Source organism: Ailuropoda melanoleuca, chromosome 6 (assembly GCF_002007445.2).
Source record: "Ailuropoda melanoleuca isolate Jingjing chromosome 6, ASM200744v2, whole genome shotgun sequence".
Lineage (NCBI taxonomy): Eukaryota > Metazoa > Chordata > Mammalia > Carnivora > Ursidae > Ailuropoda > Ailuropoda melanoleuca.
Window position 1 is genome coordinate 51,337,243 of NC_048223.1, and position 23,628 is coordinate 51,360,870.

The 23,628-nt window shown below is 44.1% G+C and overlaps 1 protein-coding gene across 7 annotated transcripts in view; it reads right to left on the reverse strand.

Annotated features, from left to right (window-relative positions):
- The window catches only part of SGMS1 (sphingomyelin synthase 1), a 262,265-nt gene that overhangs the window by 152,544 nt on the left and 86,093 nt on the right, over positions 1 to 23,628 (reverse strand). The window contains exon 3 of one of the 7 annotated variants that reach the window (XM_034662376.1): positions 5,200 to 5,330. The exons of the other annotated variants lie outside the window; for them this stretch is intronic. The gene's annotated coding sequence lies outside the window, so the exon portion shown is untranslated. The remainder of the gene's footprint in view (positions 1 to 5,199; positions 5,331 to 23,628) is intronic. 7 annotated transcript variants of the gene reach the window in all.

Consider the following 23,628-nt stretch of genomic DNA (forward strand, 5'->3'; position numbering starts at 1 on the left):
AAGGGACCCCTGGGTGACTCAGTCCGTTAAGCATCTGCCTTCAAGCTCAGGTCATGATCTCAGCATCCTGGGATCGAGCCCCGCATCAGGTAGCCTGCTTCCCCCTCTCCTTCTCCCTCTGCTGCTCTCTCGCTTTCTCTGTCTCTCAAATAAAAATAAAATCTTTTTAAAAAATAAACATCTAGAAAAGTATTCACAGTAACTAGTAACAGAATAACTCACTAGGCTACGAAGTAACTGGTCCATGCTATTTGGAAGCCAGATCCTTACAATTCGGACAAAGTGATACAGGGGTCATATACAAATGTCAATGCCATCAAGGTAATTTCTCCAGTAAAACAAATTACATTCTCGGTCTGTTATGTACATCAGTACGTGACAAGTGACGTGAAGCCTTGAATTCCAATTGCATATACGTACATCATGCATCCACTTCTTAATGGATATAATATAAACAAAATCTAAGTCAATGCATGTAGTAGATGGTGTGTGTGCATGTGTGTGTGCAATTGTGTGTGTGTGTGTGTAAAAACATAGCTAAAATTACAGCCAGAGCTATGCAATGAAGACAGAACACACAACCTAAAAGTGAAGCAACTCCATTTATTCAGAAAAAAATAATCTTCGTTCTAATCTGTTGCCCTCGCGCTGAAGTTTTCTGAGGTAAAGAGCTGCCCAGCAATATTAGCAAAGCAAGGCACATGCACGTAGCCATGATTATTTAATTCTCAGAGCCTTTAAACTCCCCAAAACAGGGGTCTGGGGTTCTCTACTTTAAACAAAGAACTTCAGACATCAAGCAGAAAACAGGGCCAAATGATTCCACTTTATAGACACAGTGAATAGGAGGTTAATTGTGTCATTCATTTTTCTAAATGCTGTAAGAAAACCCATGAACTAAAAGTCAATGGCTTCTCGATATAAATAACCCTGACGCATGAAAATACATTACACATAGGATTTACACAGTAGAAATCACAAAGATTCCTGCACATAACAAGTCTCCTACTAAGACTTAAAATAGGAATTTATTTATGTAATTTACAAAACGTGATTTAAACACACTTTTCAAGGCTACCACAACGTGTTGGGGAAACCACTGAAAGCTTCATGCACATGGAAAACTACCCCCTTGAAACCACATCCTTAGGTATGGAGAACTCAAAACTTTTAGGTCACTCCCAGATCTGTACAGGCACCCCCTTGACCAGAAAAATATCCTCCTCTTCAGTGCCTACTCTTTCCATCAGGGCCCATCCCGCCGGCTCTCCACTCCTAAATGTCAGTGGAATTCCACTAAATACCCTTCTCTGGCTGCAATGGTCTGTTTCTTTGCTCCAGAATTTCTCAGAACCCTGAAAATGCTAAGGCACACAGAGACTCTCCAAGAAAAGGCTGCGGTGATGCACTATCTCTTGCTTCTCAGAACCCCAAAGAGCACAGCTTGGAAATCCGTATCCTAGTGAAAATGATTCACTCAGCTTGGCTCTTGAGTTTCTTCTACTGAGTGTATTCCTCAGCCAAAGGCTAAGTGTCCATCCAGGCCAGCCATATACAGAGACCACAGGGGGCCTCACCCCCTGGGGGTAACCTGAGCACCTGAACAACCACTCACAGCCCTGGTGTCTTAAGTTTGCATCACTGAAGTCTAATGACCACAGGCTACAAAGCAGCACCTCCCTTAGGAGGCCCAGGTTAAGACAAAAATCCTCAAATGGCTCAGTTATCAAACAATATAATGAGGCTTAGCTGACCAGATCAAAGAAAAGTGACTTTCTGGGCTGAATTTCTTCTCTTTTAGTAGGTGAAAATCTCTGTTAATGCATTACAGCTTTTCTACCTTTCCCGTTTGGAAAAATACTAGATGTTCTTTTTCTTAACAGATTTATTTGTTCATTCATTCATTCATTCATTTATTTATTACATTAGAGAGAGGGAGGGAGAGAGCGAGAGTGAGCTTGGGGGGAAGGGCAGAGGGAGAGAGAAAGAGAAACCCAAGCGGAGCCCCATGTTGGGCTCGATCTCACAACCCTGAGATCAGACCTGAGCTGAAACCAAGAGTCAGACGCTTAACCGACTACGCCACCCAGGAGCCCCTAGATGTTCTCTGAATGCCATCAGAAAACAAAAATATGCACAGACAAGAAAAATGACCAATAACCCTGGCCCTTGATCAGGAGCACTCACCACTTTGAAATACTTCTTTCCAGTCCTTTTTGAGGAAGACAGGAATCTCTGATCCACTAATGTATATACAGAGTTAAATGAAAACTTTTTACCCTTCGGTATAATTTTTGAATATTTCTTGCATATTTTTGTATATTGTGTATACTTTTTATATATACTTTTTATGTACTTATTTAATAAATTCATTTGTTTTATAAGTTCAGGACTATACACACGGTTTAACAATTATTTTTCTGGTCACAATATATGGACATTTCCAGGCTACTAAACTATTAAAATATTCTTCAACACCTTTGCCCCGCCCCCTCCTATTATGAAAGATGGTCAAGTCACTGCTTTGTGGAGACTTAGGTTTTCCTCCAAATTCTAATAAAATTTATTTTCTTATAAGAGTTACTCAGGTTTGCCATAAATTTTGGAAACATGGTTGGTTTTACCAAATGAAGGACGTATATGCATACTATTTTGTAACTTGTTTTCATCCACATTGTATCCTAAACACCTTCTTTAAATATATTTCTTGGATTCTTTCCTAGTTTTTTTTAACAACAATCCCCAGAACCAAATTTCACATGATCCTCGTGAGTCAAGGTCATCATTAGAACGCTGATAACTGGGATATGCCATTGCTACCGATGTAATAGCAGGTACACAAATCAGGATGAATAACTCTAGGTGCCCTAAATCTGCTGTTCCATCGGTTTTATTTCTTAAGAGTTCTCCAATAGCAAGCTTTTTAAACAGTGGTCTTTCCCTCATGAAAGTAAAAAGGGCATGAAATAGCTCTCAATCAGTTGAAGTGTCTCCACAGGGAGTTACTGATTCAAACAGACTTTCCCAAGTCACACTCCCAGTCACCACACAAGGAGGAGGAGAATTATTTTCCTGTTACTAGGACTTGGGTGATTTCAAAACAACCTCTCCAATTTATGAATTAGTAATGAAAGACCCATATCAACAGTTTCAACTTTCCTTTCCCACAGTCAGTAAGGAACGCATATCCCTCAACACCTCCAAATTTGTGTAAGGGCATCTAGAGAAGGTTTATTCCAACACCTGCAAATTCTTTCCCGTCATTCACCAGAAGACATTTCTGGATTTATCAGTTTCCTCAAGTTCTGTGGCTTAACTGATTAACCACAATCCAATTTTTTTTTCTTGCTGTTTTGGTTTTTTTTTTGGTGTACATCATAGTGATTCAATATTCTCCTACATTATGAAATGATTCCCACACTAAATCTAGTTACCCTGTTACCATACAAAGTTATAACAATATTCTTGACTATATTCTCTATGCCGTCCATTATATCCCATGACTTATTTATAACTGGCAGTTGACCTCTGAATCCCCTTCGCCTATTTCTCCCATCCCCCCAACCCCCACCCTGCTGGTAATCAATAATTTGTTTCTTTTACCTAGGAGTCTGTTTCCATTTTGTTTTGTGCGTTCAGTTTTATATTTTAGATTCTACATGTAAGTAAAATCATACAGTGTTTGTCTTTGACTTATTTTCCTTAGCATAAAACTCCCAAGGCCTATTCATATCGTAAGCAAATGGCAAATTTTTTTTATGGCGGAGAAATAGTCCCATGTGTATGTGTGTATGTGTGCACGCACGCACGCGCATGCATACACGTAAACAAATCTCCTTTATCCATTCATTTACTGATGGGCACGTAGGTTGCTTCCATATCTAGGCTACTGAAGACAATGCTGCAGTAAAGACAGGGATGCAGATATCTCTTCAAATTGGGGTTTTTCAATTTCTTCAGATAAATACCCAGAAGGGGAATTACTGGATCATATGATAGTTCGTTTTAATTTAATTTAATTTTTTGCAGAACCTGCAGTGGCTGCACCAATTTACATTACCACCGAAAGCGCAACGAGGGTTCCCTTCTCTCCACATCCTCAGTAACATTTGTTATTTCTGTTTTTGATAGTAGCCATTCTGACAGGTACATAGGTGATACATCTCATTGTGTTTTGATTTGCATTTCCCTGATGATGAATGATTTTAAACATCTTTTCATGTATCTGTTGGGCATCTGTATGTCTTCTTTGGGGAAAAAAGAATGTCTATTCAAGTCTTTTGCTCATTTTTCAATCAGGTTGTTTTTTGGATAATAAGTTGTGTAAGTTCTTTATATATTTTGGACACTGACTCTTTATTGGATATATGATCTGCAAATATCCTCTCCGATTCAGTAGGTTGTCGTTTTGCTAATGATTTCAACATGACCCAAATCTGAGGCCAAATCAACTCCGCGAAGTTAAAGATGCTTTTTAAAAAAGATGGAATCATCTGATGACCTTCCTTGCATAATGAATCAACTTCTTCATTAAATGTGTTCTTAAAAAACACATTTCAAATTCTATAGGCATACCAGGAAATGAATGAGGGCCATACCGTCAGGGGAAGAGAGGGTACGTTTACCAGAACAAACCTCTAACACTGTTCCTATACACAGAACACAACATTTGTCATGTGACCTAAGGGGCGGTCAACAAGTGATCTTTTAAAATTATATTTTATTGAGAATACAGAAAGGGCATAAATATCATCAGTACCATAAATAACAGCCAAAATCTATACCCAATTAATCCACAGAACTTAAAATTCTATCTGCCACGCAACAGGGATACAATAAATTTTCTGAACGAGCGCATGTCTTCAAACAACACCATTTTTCATTCTCCAAAAATCCTGATGGGAGTCATCGGGATTAGTAAACGTGAGAAAACTTAACCTGCCTTTTGTTCCACTTAAATTCTGGGGCAGCCTACTACCCTGCTAGGGTAAAAGGGACAAGTCTCATCACAAGCCCCCAGTGCCGTCAGTGTTGTTCAACTGTTTAAAGGAAAGACCACGTTCAAAGTAACGTTTGCAAAATCGCCACAAACCTGTCCTGCTGTTGCATGGTACACTGTTTCAGTTCAATCACATCAACCCTCCAAATGTCTTCCTTGGAAAGGTCAAAACCACGCATTAGAAAATAAACACAGCTCACTCAAATGCACTTGCCCAAAGCGAACTGCTAATGAGAAGAAACGGTCCCCACGTCCACAGAGGGTGAGTCCAGTCAGCGGCCAATTTATTCTTTGCCATCTCCGTGCCTCTGGGTGTGTGTGTGTGTGTGATCTGTAAAATAAGAAGCCAGATGAGATGAGATCTCTCTGATTCTGTATTGAAATGATTTGCATTTACAATTATTCCAATTATTCTAACTATTCCAAATTATAAGCAAAGTCAAGTTTGATTACTGTTGATTAAAAAATTACTGTGGAAGACAATGTAGTATAATAGTATGAGACAAGCTTAAAATTAAGAAATGTAAACATGACGTCTAGTAGAAGGCATTAGAAACATGCGGGGGTGTCCTTGGGTGGCACCATCATAGGGGTGCCTACTGGCAGCCAGTGAGTGAGGTCCAGAGAGGCCCCATGTCCTCAAGTATGTGGGACAAGCCCACACAGGCAGTCCCGCCTTAAATAACAACTGTGAGCAACACTGAGGAATCCGGGTTTCAGACCACATGGTTTCTCAGGAGCTGGGTGCCCTTCAATGACCTGTGGTTACATCATTTCATTCTGAACCTCAAGCTCCTCGCAGGTGAACTGGAAATACGGTCATCTACCTCCCAGGGTTCTTTCTATGATGCCACGATGGGGACTTGGAGTAACTGCCCACATTCATATCCTGGCCCTACACTTAGAACTCAGCCCCAATGTGTTCAGCTTAACCTCTTCGGTGTCCTCATCCATAAAATTCAGGCCAAAAAGTAGCGGCTCAGTGCACGTCAGCTCTGGTACTATCAGCGCAGGGCTAATTGCTAACAGGTGCTCAGGGGCGCTCCCACTCCACGGCTGCTCAAGACCATGCTAGAGCCCAGATACACACTTCCAAAAGCTCAGCAACGGCACCCACCTCCGATCACCAGTGACAAGGACAATTAGTACAAAAAAAATAATAAAAGGGTCTATTCATTAGTGATATAGACATTTTAGCAAATGGTCTTTCAAAACAAACCTGCAAACTAATGTTTTGTCTTGCTTTAAAAAAAAAAAAAGACATGCTAATGGCATTGACTAATGAGGCACGGTACACGTGGAGATTTCCAGGTGCGACTCACTGTATAATTAATAGTCTAGAGGATTAAATGCACAGCCCGGTTTCCAAACTCCAGGTTAACTGCTGTTAACATATAACCAAGCAACCCTAAACCAGTTTCTTTGAACATCCTCACACCCTTATAAGATCTGACTTCTGAGAGACGGTGAAAAGGAGCAAACAACGTTGCAGAAATGCATAGATATGAGGAAGTTTAACCCCCCACACACAACAGGTTAACATGCAAGAAGGTGGCAGAGACATGTCCCATGAACCGGTGACACCCCTGTGCAGATGGAAACCAGGGCAACAGCACAGTTCTTTGGCTCCAGTAAGTTGCAAATCCCTCAGGAGCTCTCCACTAACTCTCCACTGACAAACACTCAGCACAGCCCCCAGGTCCGGGGATCCTGAAGTCCCTCATCCAGGGAGTGAGTGAACCCACTCCACGCCCATCACCATAGCATGAGGTCCTGGGAGCTCTCCACAGTCTCACCCACATTTACATTTTCTGGGCTGGGTTGTTTATAGCGGTCATCCTAATGGCAATGCTTTATTTTTCAAACTTTAAAACTGGCCAATTGAACTAAATTTTTGTCTCACTTTTGCAGTTCGTTAAGAATATTAGCAAACCTGTTTTTCATGAGTATGCAGAGAAGTAATTCTGAGAGATAATTTTCACAGAGCAGCTACAATTAAACAAAACAAACAAACAAAAAAAACCCCAAAAAACAAAAACAGAAAACTTTGGACACAAAATCACCCTATATTCCAATCTGAAAGCACCACCTCTGAGACGGGTAAAGTGCCTTTTCTAAACTTCAGTTTACTCATTAATGAAATAGAGCTCGTAAATTACTCGTCTATGAAACACTCACTTCCAAAACTTGTCAGGAGAATGACATCACGGAACTGGACTATGCACTGGGCCCAGGCCTGGTACCTCACCACCACTGAAAGCAGGACAGGTGATGAGGACGAGAGAAATGTTTCGTGATTACCGGAATGCCACTAAAACATAAATCACAAAAAGATCTCATATTTAGCATTCTCTAAATATGATGCAGTAATTACTGCATCCTCGTTGATGCAGTAAGCTTGTTCTGTGTAATTTACACATTTTCTCCTCAAGCCTCAAAGCTGTCATGGAAGTGGTAACGAGAACTTGTCACATATTTTAAATTATAGCTAATCTAGATACAGCAGAAAGGTAGAGAACATTGTGAGACAAGACTGCTCCTCTCTGTTCTCTCAGTTAATAAATTAAAGAGTCAATGTCAGATGGCTCTTTCAAATGTGTGGCTTTGGCTAAATCAAGTCCTGTATTAAAGAAACAAGCCTATCTGGGGATCTTTTATTTTGCACCTTTATCTGGCATCTCTTACAAATTCACAGAACTTGAGGGGAAGACAGAAATCATTTAGCCCAAAGCCCCACCAAGTAACTGCTGTTATTTCTGTTTCTATGGATTTACTAATAATTCACAATGAAATATAAAATGTTTGGGAACCTGAGCAGATAAACGTGCACTTCACCTTTAAGCAAATCAAATAAATAGAAATGGATTTAAAAATAAAAATTCAATTGAAGGGTGCTAATTCACCATGGAAAGCACTTCTAGACCCCTTATATGTACGTGTGCGCTGCGCGTTTTTCTAAGCGCTGTACAGTTATTAACACTTTTAATCTCATAGGGATTCTGATTCAGACCCCATTAATATTACAGTACATTTAAATTACTCCTTAAAATTTTGTTGCAAAGAGAAACATTCATGTAAGATAACACTCCAAAACTGTAATCATGTTACTGGCTTCGGGTCTCCACACTGTCTGCAGCTCTCCACCTTGGTGAGCTCATGCTAACCTCTTTCTCCCATGAACCCAAAGAAGCAGGAAACACAGAGATGCCCTGATAATGGCATTTGTTTAGACTGATTCCTTTGGGTTTAACCAGAAACTGTTTCAACCACTGTTGTGTTAAAATGCTTTAAATTTCTTTCTAATTTCAATAACTATGGTATATGGGTATGTAACTTTTCACCTTTCATGGCTGGTTCAAGATTTAGGAAGGAAAATCAGCCTGCTTTTGGAAGAACTCCATCAATCCTAACAGAGCCCGCAGTGATGCTGATGGGTCCTGGGACAGCCCGCGGTGATGCTGCCCAGTTATTCTGAGTTATTTCTTATCCTTTGGATCCCATTCCAATGCCACATTCTTGGCTGGGGTATGACCTAAGACTATCACATCCAGAGCCACGTGAAACCCACCGGCCCTTACTCGTGATGTTAACTTTGACCCCCTGTTTAAAGTGTTGTCCAGTTTCTGCACTAAACGGATACTATTTTTCCCTTTCTAAATCAATTACTAAATTTGTGGGGAGAACAATGGCATACTTTGATTTCAGAAACTGACCCCTGCAACTGATTGGTTAATCAATATTTGCTGAGCACTTGTTACTTGCCAGGCATTCTCGTGATACTGGAGATGGCAGTGGGGAAACAGACATCCCTGCCCTTGAGAACGGACGTCAGGCAGGCAGTGGGCAAGCAAATAAATAAAGATACACGTTGTTCCCTGGTGACCAGTGCTTCCAGGGAAATGAAGCCAAGAAAGGCACCAGGAGGGCTGGGAACTCCAGTCCTCTAGCCAGCACAGTGCAGAAGAACTCTTCCCAGCAGAGACTGAGCCTCATCACTTCCCACTTAAAGCACAAAGAGTAAGTCAAGCCTTCTCTGCAGACAGCCAGGATCTGCACAGAGTACCCCAGCCTTGCCACAGTCCTCTCTTGTCTTCCTCTCTGGTGACTTGTGCTCTTGCAAGAACAGCTATGCTTCCCCAAATGTGCCTTGCCTTGGCCCCCATTCCTGCAGCCCTCCCTGCACCTAGGGGAGCTCCTCTCCTTTGTCCATCGCAGCCACCTCCCAAGATGGTCCTTCAATGCTAAGGATGGAACGGAGGGAAAGAATCCTACCTACAAATTCTACCATTCCTTTTTTTTCCCCTTAGATTTTTATTTATTTATTTGAGAGAGAGAGAGAACTGAGGGGGGAGGGGCAGAGGGAGAAGCAGACTCCCCGCTGAGCAGGGAGCCCAATGTGGGGCTCCATCCAAGGACCCTCGGATCATGACCTGAGCTGAAGGCACACACTTAACCCACTGAGCCACCCAGGTGCCCCTTAAATCCAAGGCTTTAAAGTTTGGCTTTTGTCATGTAGACAGAAGGAAGTCATTATAGAATTTCAAGCAAGAAAGTGCTGTGATCAGTTTTGTTGTGTGTTCTAAGTTTTTCTTTGCATAAAGGTCACAGGGTGATTGCTGAAATGTAGATTCTTGGGGAGACTCAGAACCCAAAGGTCTGATGTGGGCTCAGGAGTGTGCTGCTGGAGCGAAGTCTACGTGCAGTCCCTGCACCCAGTACGGCGAGCTCCCAGCCACGGGTCCCGGCCACTAGGGAGGCTTACATCGTACCACACAAACTGGGCTGCCACACAAGGTTCCTTGATGTCTAACCTTCACTTTTCCCATATGTAAAATAGTAATAAAATTAGTATTTTGAGATTAAATAGAATGTGCATATAAGGTCTTGCTTTACGGGATGTCTGACATATATTATGTGCATACAGAGCATACAGGAAGTGCTCAACAAATGTTAACCATATACTGATGACCATTTTCTATGGGACTAGGGGAAAGAGAAGAGCCTCAACAGTTAAAGGGACAGGTTTGAATCCTGGGCTCTACTTTACCACTTCGAAGCAAGGTCATGGTAACGGAGCATGGAGGGGAGCTCACTGGGGCTGAAGGAGGATGTGCCCAGCTTGCAAGCTCTTGTGTTCTGGCTCGAGCTATGTCCCTCCACAGGAAGAGCCACCTTTTTCTTCCCATGAAGGCAATGCCATGCCATTCACCGCCCACATCTGGCCAGAGATGCCTTTCCCAAAATCTCACGAAGTGCCTGTACTGAGTGGTCTGCGTTAAGAGGTAAGATATACAAAGCGCAAGACACAACGCCTGACGAAAAAGGCTCGTTCTTTCATGTTTTTTTTTTTAAGATTTTATTTATTTATTTGACAGAGAGAGACAGAGAGAGCACGCAACAGCACAAGCAGGGGGAGCGACAGAGGCAGAAGCGGACGCCCCGCTGAGCATGGAGCCCAACGTGGGGCTCAATACCCAAGACCCTGAGATCATGACCTGAGCCAAAACCAAGAGCTGGATGCTTGGGGCGCCTGGGTGGCACAGCGGTTAAGCGTCTGCCTTCGGCTCAGGGCGTGATCCCGGCGTTATGGGATCAAGCCCCACATCAGGCTCCTCCGCTATGAGCCTGCTTCTTCCTCTCCCACTCCCCATGCTTGTGTTCCCTCTCTCGCTGGCTGTCTCTATCTCTGTCAAATAAATAAATAAAATCTTAAAAAAAAAAAAGTCATAGGTACTTTCAAAATCACTTTAAAAAAAAAAAGAGCTGGATGCTTAATAGACTGAGTCACCCGGGTGCCCCTCACACACATATTTTATTTTTTATTTACTTATTTATTTTTTTAGATTTTTTTTTTTTAATTTATCAAAGAGAGTGAACGTGAGGGGGGTAGGGGCAGAGGGAGAGGGAGAAGCAGACTCCCCACTGAGCAAGGGAGCCCGACGTGGGGCTCGATCCAAGGACCCTGGGATCATGACCTGAGCCAAAGGCAGACGCTTCACCGACTGAGCCACCCAGGCGCCCCTACAAATTCTGCCGTTCTAACACAAATGAAAACAGGTCCTAAATTATCTGAAAATTAAGTGGCAACTACTGACAAGTACATGTTTTATACATCATTTTTAGACAAAATCGTGCATTATATACAAAGGTACTTTGTTACATTGTTTTAATTATCCAAAGCAGAGCACTTAATGAAACATGTTTGAGTTTTCCCTGTTCTCTGGGTTAATTAAGGAAATTAATTTGCAGAGATAATTCTATGATTCACAGACTGAGAGAAATTAGCAGGCATTTCTTGAGCTGAAACAGCTTGTAAATAAACATCATGACTAGTGGACGCCCACAAGCAAGCGGAGCTGAATTCCACCCACAAAGATGGGCTGAGTCAGGCTCCCGTGCAATTCAACAAGTTGCTTCTAAAGCCTGGTACGGCGCTCTGTCCTGCGTTCGCTGCCGCAGGAGTTTCCAAAGGAGGCTGAAACAGGAACCCCACTTTCAAAGATGTCAATGTGGTGAGATATTCAAATGCATGGCGACATTAAAACCTTAACAGAAAAAAATCTTAGGACTAATTTCTTAGATAATTATTCATAATTACATAAACACAATTTTAAGTATGGGTATTTAATGAAATTAAAATTGCACATCTTGCTTCACTGTCCATTTTCTTTGTATGTGTGTTTGCTCAGGGAAAGGAAGAATTGGGCTTTGGGGTTTTCTTAAATATGTTTCTTGGGCAGAGGGCTTGCTTTGTAGACAGAGACCGTGTCTTTATTTCTGAGAGCTGTACGCGAGATTTAGAGACGTCTGACCCACTTCACAAGACCTCCACCTGCAGCTGTGACTAAACAGAACCACTCTACTGCCTACAACACACAACTGAATTTCCACCTCCGGCTTCTCCCCCACCAAGATGATTTACAAATAAGGAAAGCAAGAGAAAGCCAGACCAGCAAGAGAAGCCAGGAAGAAAAGCTGCAGGCCTAGGCTCACCCCATAATCCCCAAGGGTAACGGTGAGGGGACAGTCCCCACTGAGGACTGGCTTCCTGCTATCCACCCAAGAGAGAGAAGCAAGCAAACACCGAACACGGACCCAGCTCTGGCCCTTTCTATCTGGAAGGCTTTAGTCCTAACCTCAGGCTTGTTCACTGAGCAACAAGTATCTGCCCACATTTCACATTTTCCTGATAAGTTGTTTTAAAATTCACTAAAATTTTAGATTCTGCTACTTAATACCGTGCAGATACAAAACCTTGCCACCTGAGAACACAAGGGCAGGGGAAAAAATGAAGAAATACCTGTCTTTCAATTTCCAGATCCTTAACTTTCAATGCATCAGGCAGATGCCCTCAAGAACTCACAAGCTTTTTCTAACAAAGTAAAAGTGTGCAAATTTATAAATACACATCAAGTCTGCGATCTTAACACCAGCTCCAAAAAGCAGATTGATTTGTCACAGGTGTGAAAATGAACTCATGATCCAAATAAGATTCTCGGCACAAATCAATTTCTCCCACAATAATGCAAACGGACACAGTTGAGGCCAACCTGAAATAAGGTGAACTAAAAGATCAGGAGGAAACCATGGCCCAGAGCAGTTCTTCAAACATTCCTAGAATCCTGTGAGAGAACCACCACCCCCAGCCCCAGCTGGGTGGGGAGTGCCACCTTTCCGAAAAATGAGTCCTGCACTCCTCCCAGAGGTGTGAACTCCCCTGTAAGGTCTGGAAAAGGCTCAGCCGTCTGAGTTAAAGTCTCAGACGCTCGTCTGCCTCTGTCACGGAAGGGAAATGATTAGCTACTGCCTGGGCAGAGAGGGGAAATGAACTTGCAGGCTTGTGTGAAAACAACTAAATGCTGTTTTTCCAGAACAGTTGATTAAGAACATGCTGTCCTAAGTGCAGTCAAGTGAAACGTTCCCTTCCTGGTTCCCAGCCCTCAGAGGAGGAAGAACAAAGCTGCTGGCCTGGCCACTGATGAACAAAGCCTGGCGGTCACCCCCATGTGCATTTACTGTTCCAGGTCACTGTCATCCTGACAGCCCAGAGACTGAAGCTGTAGAGACTCGGGAGAACAGACAGCTGTCAGGATATACTGACTGTGTGGCTCTATGTATTTAATGCAACAAGTTATTAAGATCGTACAGGTTTTGCAAAGAGAAAGAACGAAGGCCAAGAAAGCTGAGTAAGTTACACCAACACTATGTTGTGTGTAACTACACATCCTCTCATGTTCCTGGGAACCCAGAAGCATGTTCTCTCTGCTCTGATTAAGGAAGATTCTGAATGAGATGGCCTATATGAACAGTGACCATATTTCCTGTCTAAAAATTGGGACACAATCTGACAAGCATAGACACATACCTGGAATCCACTAGGCAGAATTTTGTAACCAAGGACAGGCTCACAAAATCCTGGTGTGTCACCACCCTGCCCACCTAGCAAGATTCCCAGGCCCCTCCTCTGGAGATCTGATTCAGCAAGCCTGGGTGGTGCCTGAGAATCTCTACTTTTAACAAGCACCCTGAGGAGATTCTTATGCTCGGGCAAGTTTGGGGAACACCGGGTTGCGCCAATGATACACCATAATACTTAGCTCTCTTTGAGACCACTCCACCTTTAAATTCCACTTAGCAAGAGCATTAATTACGTTACCTTATAAACGGTAACAATAATGAATATTTGTCTTCTCCTAACCCTTCAAATCATAATACAATTTCGGTGATGCCTGTTTTAGAGAAAGGGGTTATGTGACTTGCGCAGGGGTACACAACTAGTGGATGACAGGGGACGGGGGGGGGTGTTCAGGCTTTGACAGATACACTCAGAACCATTCCACACACACTGCCTCCTCTTCCACAGCATAGATCCTGATCCTCTTTCACAAGGAACAGCAGTTGACTGATTCCCCAAAAGTCATAACGATTTAGGAAAACATTTCTGAACTATCAGTCCTTTCGAATTGCTGGCTATGTAGCGACCCAGAGATCCACCAATATCTCTAACAGGAAGTTTTTATCCTGTGCTCCTCTCAGGTTTCTCTTTCAGAGAGTTTTGATCCTAGCCTCCACACCTTTCCCCAGAAAGTATACAGAAGCATCAAAGGCCAATGGACCCTCCAAGAAAAACCAGCAATTAGCTCAGAGGAAGTGCAAGGTGCTGTAATTTAGCCCCCAGATCTGAACGATATATCAGATGGAGAGCTAGGTGTCTACACTCACTAGTAAAGAACAAAAAACATGTGATATTCAAACTTTTTTATGGTTGCTTTCTTCTATGATGTCTAACCTAACACTGAATTTAAAAAATTAAATGCTTCTACTCATCCTGCCCAAAAAAAAAAGTCTTGACATGTCAAATGAGCAGTACTGTATCAAAATACACCCCCCCAAGCTCACCTCTTTCTGGCCTCAGGTTAATTACAGTTCAATCAAGTTTGAAAAGGATACAAAAACCAGAACCCAAATCAAAGTCACGATTCGTTCAACAAGCACTTACTGCCGGCCTTCTATATGCCAGGCACTCTCCTAGATGCTATGGACACAACTGGAATAACACGGATTAAAACCCCTGCCCTCAAGAAGGTCCCATCCCGCTAGAGAATATGAATACCATCAGCAAAGAACAAACAAGTAGTTTGTCAGCCCACACAGGCCTGCAAGTAAGACAGAGTAGGGACAGAGGTGGGAGCCGTGGGCCCAAAGGTCTTCCGAGTAAGAAGCCCTCCGAGCAGAGCCCCGAGGGAGATGGGGAGCAAAGCCACACAATATCCAGGGGGAGCGTGTCCCCAAAAGGGAAGGAGAGTGTCCAGCAGACACTTCCCCCATCCAAACCACAAATGTCCCAATTTTCTCTCTGCCCAGATGGCGCCACCCCTCTCCTGGCGGGCTCCGCATCTCCCCATCTAATCAGCCGGCCCTATAGACTGTACCCCCACCATGTTCATCTCTAGTCCCCCCCTGAGCAACACAAGGCCTCGTCCTCACAAGCTTGGATGGGCACAGAAGCTCTACACCTGTCTCCCCATGTCCTTTATGTCCTGGCCCCCATGTCTATTCACTAAGAAGCCAGGGTCGTCTTTTAAAATTAACGCACATGTAATCATATCACGGCCTTCTCTAAACAGCTCCATGCTTCCCACGACTCTCTGGAATGAAATCTGAACCCTCCTCCATGTCCAGCCCTGCCTACCCCCCTGATCATTCCTGCCACCCCCCACCTCCGGCCCCACAGCTCGCTAGCCTTCCTTCCAGCTTCTCTAATGTGCCTAGCTCTGTTCTGCCCCAGGGCCTTTGCTGGAGACCTTCCCCATCTCCCCGGCATCCCTCCCTGTCATCCCTGCAGCTCACAGTCATTGCCAGGTGACTTTCCCAACCTGCATCCCTGTAGGCCGTACGGTACACACCTACGATACCCCACGCTCCCCCAGGTTAAAGCACCACTTCTGCGATTCAAGATCTGCCCCAGGAAGCTCCCAACCATCTCCAAGGTGCCAAAGACCACATCGGCTGAACTCACTTTGGCATCTCCAGTGCCTCAGGAACAGCAGAGTTCAGAAAATACTTGGGAAGCCGCTTAGCCTTCCCCTCAGCTCCCCTGTGCTGTCGAGGAGAATGCACAGTTGAATTCTCCCACTGTGTTGTCTACGCCTTGTGTCGTGCGGTCCTAATCACAGGCCATGTTGAAATAATGGAAGTTCCAAGTGGCGCCATTTCGACCACGTCTGTTTTCACTGTCACTGCATGTGACAGGGTCATCCTGTAACGGGAAATCCAGCAAGCAGAAGTGTCTACTCCTGGAGCCTCACAGCCCAGGACAGACAGTGAAAAGGAGCTGGGGGAGCAGCAGGCCTTGGGGGACAGGACATCCCACTAGTACACAGTTATCAGAATTTTTAAAGATCAGAGATAAGGGGAGAAACTCACTCTGGCAGAAAATAAGAGACATTCACACACCAAGCAGTTCCCCCGTGAATGGCGGCCTCCAACCAGGTGCCCCTGCTCACCCCAACTGCACCCCTGCAAGAGCCACGTGACCTCACACACACACACACACACACACACACACACACACACGCCACCAGCGGTGAAGACGGGGATGTCACGTGCTCAGGTTCGCAGAGCTCTTAACTACTGCGGCCGGCGAACCAGAAGCAGCGTTGTCAGACTCCTCATCTCTCCAAAGCACAGTCATCAGCACTCAGTGTCACGGTACCATGCGTGGCATGACCAAGCGCTGGCACCGCTGCTCCAGCTTGAGCCCCCCGCAGACCGGCCCGAGATTACACAGCTGCCGGTGCCTGGGCCCAGCCCACTGCTCCATCCCTGTCCTTCCAACAGGACCTCCCCCCGCAGAAGGTCCCTGAGACCCTCAGCGTCCGTGCTGCCGCTCCGCCCCGCCCCGCCACCGCTGCCCCGGTCAAGCTTTCCTAAGGAACCCTGTGACATTACCAACACCCGATGGCAGCTTATAGAGAGGAGCCAAAGCAAAACAGAAGGACCTTATCCCTCTCCTTTCTTGCAGCTGCCCCTGGTCTGGGCCCACACAGGCAGCCCTTGTCCTGCACGCCCAGTGTAGCCCTGCTGAGCGGAAGAAGCCCAGGAGCAGCGAGGCCCTGGGCCCCAGCCAGCCCAGTCCGCGGGGGCACCAGCCCTCTGGGGCGGCCATCAACACAACTTCCATGCACGATCCCTTCTGTACAAGGGAGGAGAGAAAGGCCTGAGCCGCAGGAGTCACCTGTACCCTAATCAGTTTTCTGTGGCATCCAACCACCTCTTGCTCCTCCCAGGATTAGCCAGCTCACGGCCACCAGCCACCACAGGGCCCACCAGGCCAGACCAAGCCGGCAAAGATGTGCGCTTAGGGCTCTCTTGGAGCAACAGCCCTAAATGGCCACATGCCATCCTCGGGGGCTTCGACCCCAAGACACTAAGTGCCCAAGTGGCACCTCCCAGGGGAACTTCTGTTCTGACCGGAGGCTCCAAACTGCAGCTCAGCCAGAGACTGGATGAAGCCAGCATAAGCCCCACGACAGATCCCATCAGGGAAGACCCCCCCATGCAAGCACGAGCCCCCAGCCCAGCCACTCAGCCAAGAGCCCCCGGGCACATCAGGCTTCAGCCCACGCAGGGTGCTGCGTGCGGCCTCAAAGCTCTACTTAAAACCATAACCTCGGGCGCCTGGCTGACTGTCGGTGGAGCATGCCGCTCGCGGTCTCGGGGTCACGAGCTGGAGCTCCATGCTGGGCGGAGAGATGACTTAAATACATGAAGTTTAAGAAAAAAAAATTGTTGTTCATTCAATGAGATTTTAAGTAAAAATCATGTAAGAATGTTCATAAGAGCTCCACAAACATTTAAAGAGCGAAACAATCTAAGAGACTTAAAAGACCCACCACTCCGCTGCCCACACTTGAGAACCGAGATGTGGGGGACAGAAGGGGTCCCCAGTGTCCTTGACATGGACGGTGTCTCCAGCATTGGCAGGTGGGATGCGGCCTGGGGACTGGATCCTAGAGCTCTGACGGAGCCTCGAAGGCTCACATCCCTCCTCAACAAACTGGGGTCAACAACAGCTCGCCCCTATCCCAGAGAGACAGCAAATGAGAAAGAGGAAGTCACTCCACTAGCATGTGAAGGGCACAAAATAAACCATATGTGAATGCTTGCTCCCTTCCCTGATGCTCTTGAACAACTTCCTCTCTGTATCACCACTCCTTTGCCCTTTGATCAATCCCTCACGTTCTTCTTTCAACATTAACAACCCATGGATACTCTTACTCCAGTAACTCAGTATATCTTCCCTATGGACATGTGTGGGGAAAATATGTCAGGATATATGTCCAATGACGGTCACTCCAGCATTGATTGTGACCTTCAAAAAAAAAAGTAATACCAGCTAACTAGAATACTCTTGTTGAGCTTTAAAGGTGGGTGCTAATAAAAGGAAAGAACTTTAAGGTATAAAACTGTACATACTATGTATTGTATGTATAGTATAATATGTATAAATATTTAAAAAAATATTTGTATACTACCTTTCGGGTCCAGATAGTTTACCAGCGGGGAGGGAAAAAGAAGAAGGGTGGGAGGAGATATGAGCAAAGTAATGCCCCCATGTTCATGTCCTAACCCCCCGGAACTGTAAAAATATTAGCTCACATGGCAAAAGGGGCTTTGCAGATGGGATCAACTGAGGATACGAAGATGGCATGAGTATGCAGGATTCTCCGGTGGGCCCTACCCAATCATACAGGTCCTTAAAATCAGAGACCCTGTCCTGGGTTTGATGACAGAGGAATGGTCATGGACACAATGGAGGAAGAGGCCACAAACCAAAGAAAAGCGGCCGAGGGTAGGCAAGACCCAAAGCCTCTGACATGTTGATTTTAACTCAGTGAGACCCACATGAGGCTTCTGATCCACAGAAACATAAGATACTAAACATGTGCTTTACGACGCAAATGCTGTGGTAATTAAGGACGACAGCAAAAGAAACGGATATGGAGGAAAGGGGGTCAACGACTTATAATTTTCTATCTTTTTGGAAACTCTGAATATTTACTATAAATGTAATGCTTTTATTTTAACACTTATGTAGGCATGGAGGAAAGAAAGAAATTCTTTGCCCAGTGTCCATGTCATGATTCCCTGACCACAAAAGCCTTCATGTTTCTCCATAAAATTAGAGAAAAAAATTAAAGAAAAAAATAAAAGGCTCCCCTACAGCACTTGGCTCCTTCTGGCTGAATGGCCTCGGCCTTCTCTTTCCTACACCAGACCAAATCCTACCTACACATCAAGGCCCACCTCAAGCGTCGCCCCTCGGGTCTGGGTCTCCCCCGGCCGACCGCCCCCTCGGCGGTGGCGGGATTTACAGGGCAGCGTGGGGCCTGGCAGAGCCTGGGGGATAGGGAGCTCCCTGGGAACAGGGCCCGTGCCAACCGCTCCCTCCCAACAGGCAGGACGTGCAGCTATGATTAGTAAGGGCTCGCCCAACAGAAATGATGACTGGATCGCACTCATTCCAAACCAGTCTAAGAAGCACCGTTTCAAATTAATGAGGAGTCTTCTGCTGGGAAAGCCTGCTGTCACCCCACAGGCCTTAGCCACCTGTCTGCTTCGCCAGCAGGCCCTGTACCTCTCACTCCCCGAATTCACAGTGGAGTCTTCACTGTGTAAAGCTCCTCTCAAAATCAACTTTTGACTTTGATTTACAAAGGCCATTGATTATAGAGACACCGCTTCACAGCTCCAGATCTTCGAATCTCCAGTCCGAATCTTCGAGTTCTGGCTACCAAAACTTGCGAGTTATATTGAAGTTAGACCACAGGCTGTCGCGCTGAGATTAGCCCTGCCTCCTCCCACCACACTGAACATGATGGGATGGTTTATAATCCATGGGGGGCGGAGGGGAAGATCACAGCAGAGTTACGGCTGAGATTACAAACAACACAAAACTTCGTCTGCTCCGTTTTTTTTTAATGATTTTTTATTATATGATGTTAGTCACCATACAGTACATCCCCGGATTCCGATGTAAATTTCGATGCTCCATTGGTTGCGTATAACACCCAGTGCACCATGCAATACGTGCCCTCCTTACTACCCATCCGGTCTATCCCATTCCCCCACCCCCCTCCTCTGAAGTCTTCAGTTTGTTTCTCATAGTCCACAGTCTCTCATGTTTCATTCCCCCTTCTGATTACCCCCCTTTTCTTTATCCCTTTCTTCCCCTACCGATCATCCTAGTTCTTATGTTCCATAGATGAGAGAAATCATATGATAATTGTCTTTCTCTGCTTGACTTATTTCACTTAGCATTATCTCCTCCAGTGCCGTCCATGTTGCAGCAAATGTTGAGAAGTCGTTCTTTCTGATAGCTGAGTAATATTCCATTGTATATATGGCCCACAGCTTCTTAATCCAGTCATCCGTTGAAGGGCATCTCGGCTGCTTCCACAATTTGGCTATTGTGGACAATGCAGCTATGAACATTGGGGTGCATATGGCCCTTCTCTTTACTACGTCTGTATCTTTGGGGTAAACACCCAGTAGTGCAATGGCTGGGTCATAGGGTAGTTCAATTTTTAACTTTTTAAGGGACCTCCACACTGTTTTCCAGAGTGGCTGTACCAACTTGCATTCCCACCAACAATGTAGGAGGGATCCCCTTTCTCCACATCCTCTCCAACAATTGTTGTTTCTTGCCTTGTCTATCTTTGCCATTCTAACTGGCGTAAGGTGGTATCTCAGTGTGGTTTTGATTTGAATTTCCCTGATGGCTAATGATTTTGAACATTTTTTCATGTGTCTGTTAGCCATTTGTATGTCTTCATTGGAAAAGTGTCTGTTCATATCTTCTGCCCATTTTATGATTTGTTTATTTGTTTCTCGTGTATTGAGTTTGAGAAGTTCTTTGTAGATCTTGGATACCAGTCCTTTATCTGTGGTGTCCTTTGCAAATATATTCTCCCATTCCGTGGGCTGTCTCTTAGTTTTTTTGACTGTTTCCTTGGCTGTGCAGAAGCTCTTTATCCTGATAAAGTCCCATAAGTTCATTTTATCTTTTATTTCTCTTGCCTTTGGAGATGTGTCGTGAAAAAGGTTGCTCTGGCCGATGTCATAGAAGTTGTTGCCTATGTTCTCCTCTAGAATTTTGATGGATTCCTGTCTCACATTGAGGTCTTTCATCCATTTGGAGTTTATTTTTGTGTATGGTGTGAGAGAGTGGTCAAGTTTCATTCTTTTGCATGTAGCTGTCCAATTTTCCCAGCACCATTTATTGAAGAGACTGTCTTTTTTCCACCGGATGTTTTTTCCTGCTTTATCAAAGATTAGTTGCCCAAAGAGCCGAGGGTCCATTTCTGGGTTCTCTATTCTGTTCCATTGGTCGATGTGTCTGTTTTTGTGCCAGTACCATGCTGTCTTTGTGATCACAGCTTTGTAGTACAGCTCGAAATCCGGCATTGTGATGCCCCCAGCTTTGTTTTTCCTTTTCAACAGTTCCTTGGAGATTCGGGGCCTTTTCTGGTTCCATACAAATTTAAGGACTATTTGTTCCAGTTCTTTGAAAAATGTCCTCGGTATTTTGATCGGGATAGCATTGAAAGTGTAGATTGCTCTGGGTAGTATGGACATTTTAACTATGTTAATTCTTCCAATCCATGAGCATGGAATATTTTTCCATCTTTTTATGTCTTCCTCAATATCTTTCAAAAGTGATCTATAGTTTCTAGGATATAGGTCCTTTACGTCTCTGGTTAAGTTAATTCCAAGGTAACGCATGGTTTTTGGTGTTATTGTAAATGGGATGGATTCCCTAATTTCTCTTTCTTCAGTCTCGTTATTCGTGTATAGAAATGCAACTGATTTCTGGGCATTGATTTTGTATCCTGCCACCTTACTGAATTGTTCTATAACTTCTAATAGTTTGGGAGTGGATTCCTTTGGGTTTTCCATATAGAGTATCATGTCATCTGCAAAGAGAGACAGTTTGACTTCTTCTTTGCCGATTTGGATACCTTTGATCCCTTTTTGTCTTCTGATTGCTGTTGCAAGGACTTCTAGTACTATGTTGAATAATAGTGGCGAGAGTGGGCATCCTTGTCGTGTTCCTGATCTTAAGGGAAAGGCTTCCAGCTTTTCCCCATTGAGAATAATGCTTGCAGTAGGCTTTTCATAGATGGCTTTTATGAGATTGAGAAATGTACCCTCTATTCCTACACTCTGAAGGGTTTTAATCAGGAAAGGATGCTGTATTTTGTCAAATGCTTTTTCTGCATCAATTGAGAGGATCATATGGTTCTTGAGTCTTTTCTTGTTGATATGATGTATCACATTGATTGATTTGCGAGTGTTGAACCATGCTTGCATCCCAGGTATGAATCCCACTTGGTCATGATGGATAATCCTTTTAATGTACTGTTGGATTCTATTAGCAAGGATCTTGTTGAGGATTTTGGCATCCATATTCATTAGAGAAATCGGTCTGTAATTCTCCTTTTTGAGGGGGTCTTTGCCTGGTTTGGGGATCAAGGTAATATTAGCCTCATAGAATGAGTTTGGTAGCTTTCCTTCTGTTTCTATTTTTTGAAATAGCTTTAGGAGAATAGGTATTATTTCTTCTTTGAATGTTTGGTAGAATTCCCCAGGAAAACCGTCTGGGCCTGGAGTTTTATTATTTGGAAGGTTGTTTATCACTGACTCAATTTCTTCATAGTTAATTGGCCTATTTAAGAAATCTATTTCTTCCTGTTTCAGTCTTGGTAGTTTATAGGTTTCCAGGAAGGCCTCCATCTCTTCCAGATTGTTTAGTTTTTTGGCATATAGCTGTTGATAAAAGTTTCTAATAATCCTTGCAATTTCAATGGTGCTGGTCGTGACCTCTCCCTTTTCAGTCATAATTTTAATAATCTCAGTCCTTTCTCTTTGTTTTTGGACAAGTTTTGCCAGTGGTCTATCAATTTTATGGATTCTCTCAAAGAACCAGCTTCTAGTCCTGTTGATCTGCTCTACTGTGGTTCTGGTCTCTAATTCATTGATTTCTGCTCTAATCTTGGTCAACTCCTTCCTTGTCAGTGGGTTAGGCCTGTCCCTCTGTTGCTGTTCCAGTTTCTTGAGGTGAGAATATAGAAACTGCATTTTAGATTTTTCTATTCTTTTGAGTGAGGCTTGGATGGCTATGTATTTCCCCCTTAGGACTGCCTTTGCAGTATCCCATAGGTTTTGGACCGTTGTGTATTCATTCTCGTTGGTCTCCATAAATTGTTTAATTTGTTTTTTGATTTCCTGGTTTATCGAGTCATTCTTGAGCAGGATGGTTCTTAGCCTCCAAGTGTTTGAGTTTCTTCCAGGTTTTTCCTTGTGGTTGAGTTCCAATTTCAGAGCGTTGTGGTCTGAGAATATGCAGGGGATAATTTCAATCTTTTGGTATTGGCTGAGACCTGTTTTGTGTCCCAGAGCATGATCTATTCTTGAGAATGTTCCATGGGCATTTGAATAGAATGAGTATTCTTTGGTTCTGGGGTGTAGTGTTCTATATATATCTATGAGGTCCAACTCGTCGAGTATGGCATTCAAAGCCTTTGATTCTTTGCTTAGTTTTTGCCAGGGTGTTCTGTCTATTTCTGATAGTGGGGTGTTGAGGTCCCCTACTATTACTGTGTTCTTATCTATATGTCTCTTTATTTTGGTTAAGAGTTGGCTTGTGTATCTTGCTGCTCCCCTGTTGGGGGCATATATATTAATAATTGTCATATCCACTTGTTGAATACTTCCTTTAAGAATAATATAGTGCCCTTCTGTATCTCTCTCTATGGCCTCTAGTTTAAAATCCAGTCTATCTGATATGAGAATTGCTACTCCAGCTTTCTTTTGAGGTCCATTTGCGTGGAAGATGGTACTCCATCCCCTTACTCTAAGTCTGAATGCATCTTTGGGTTCAAAATGAGTCTCTTGTAGACAGCAAATGGATGGGTCATGTCTTTTTATCCAATCTGCAACCCTGTGGCGTTTTATGGGAGCATTTAAACCATTTACATTGACACTGAAAACTGAGAGATAGAATTTTAATGATGCCATGTTGCCAGTAAAGTCTGAGTTTGTATCGGTTGTGACTTTCTGTTCTG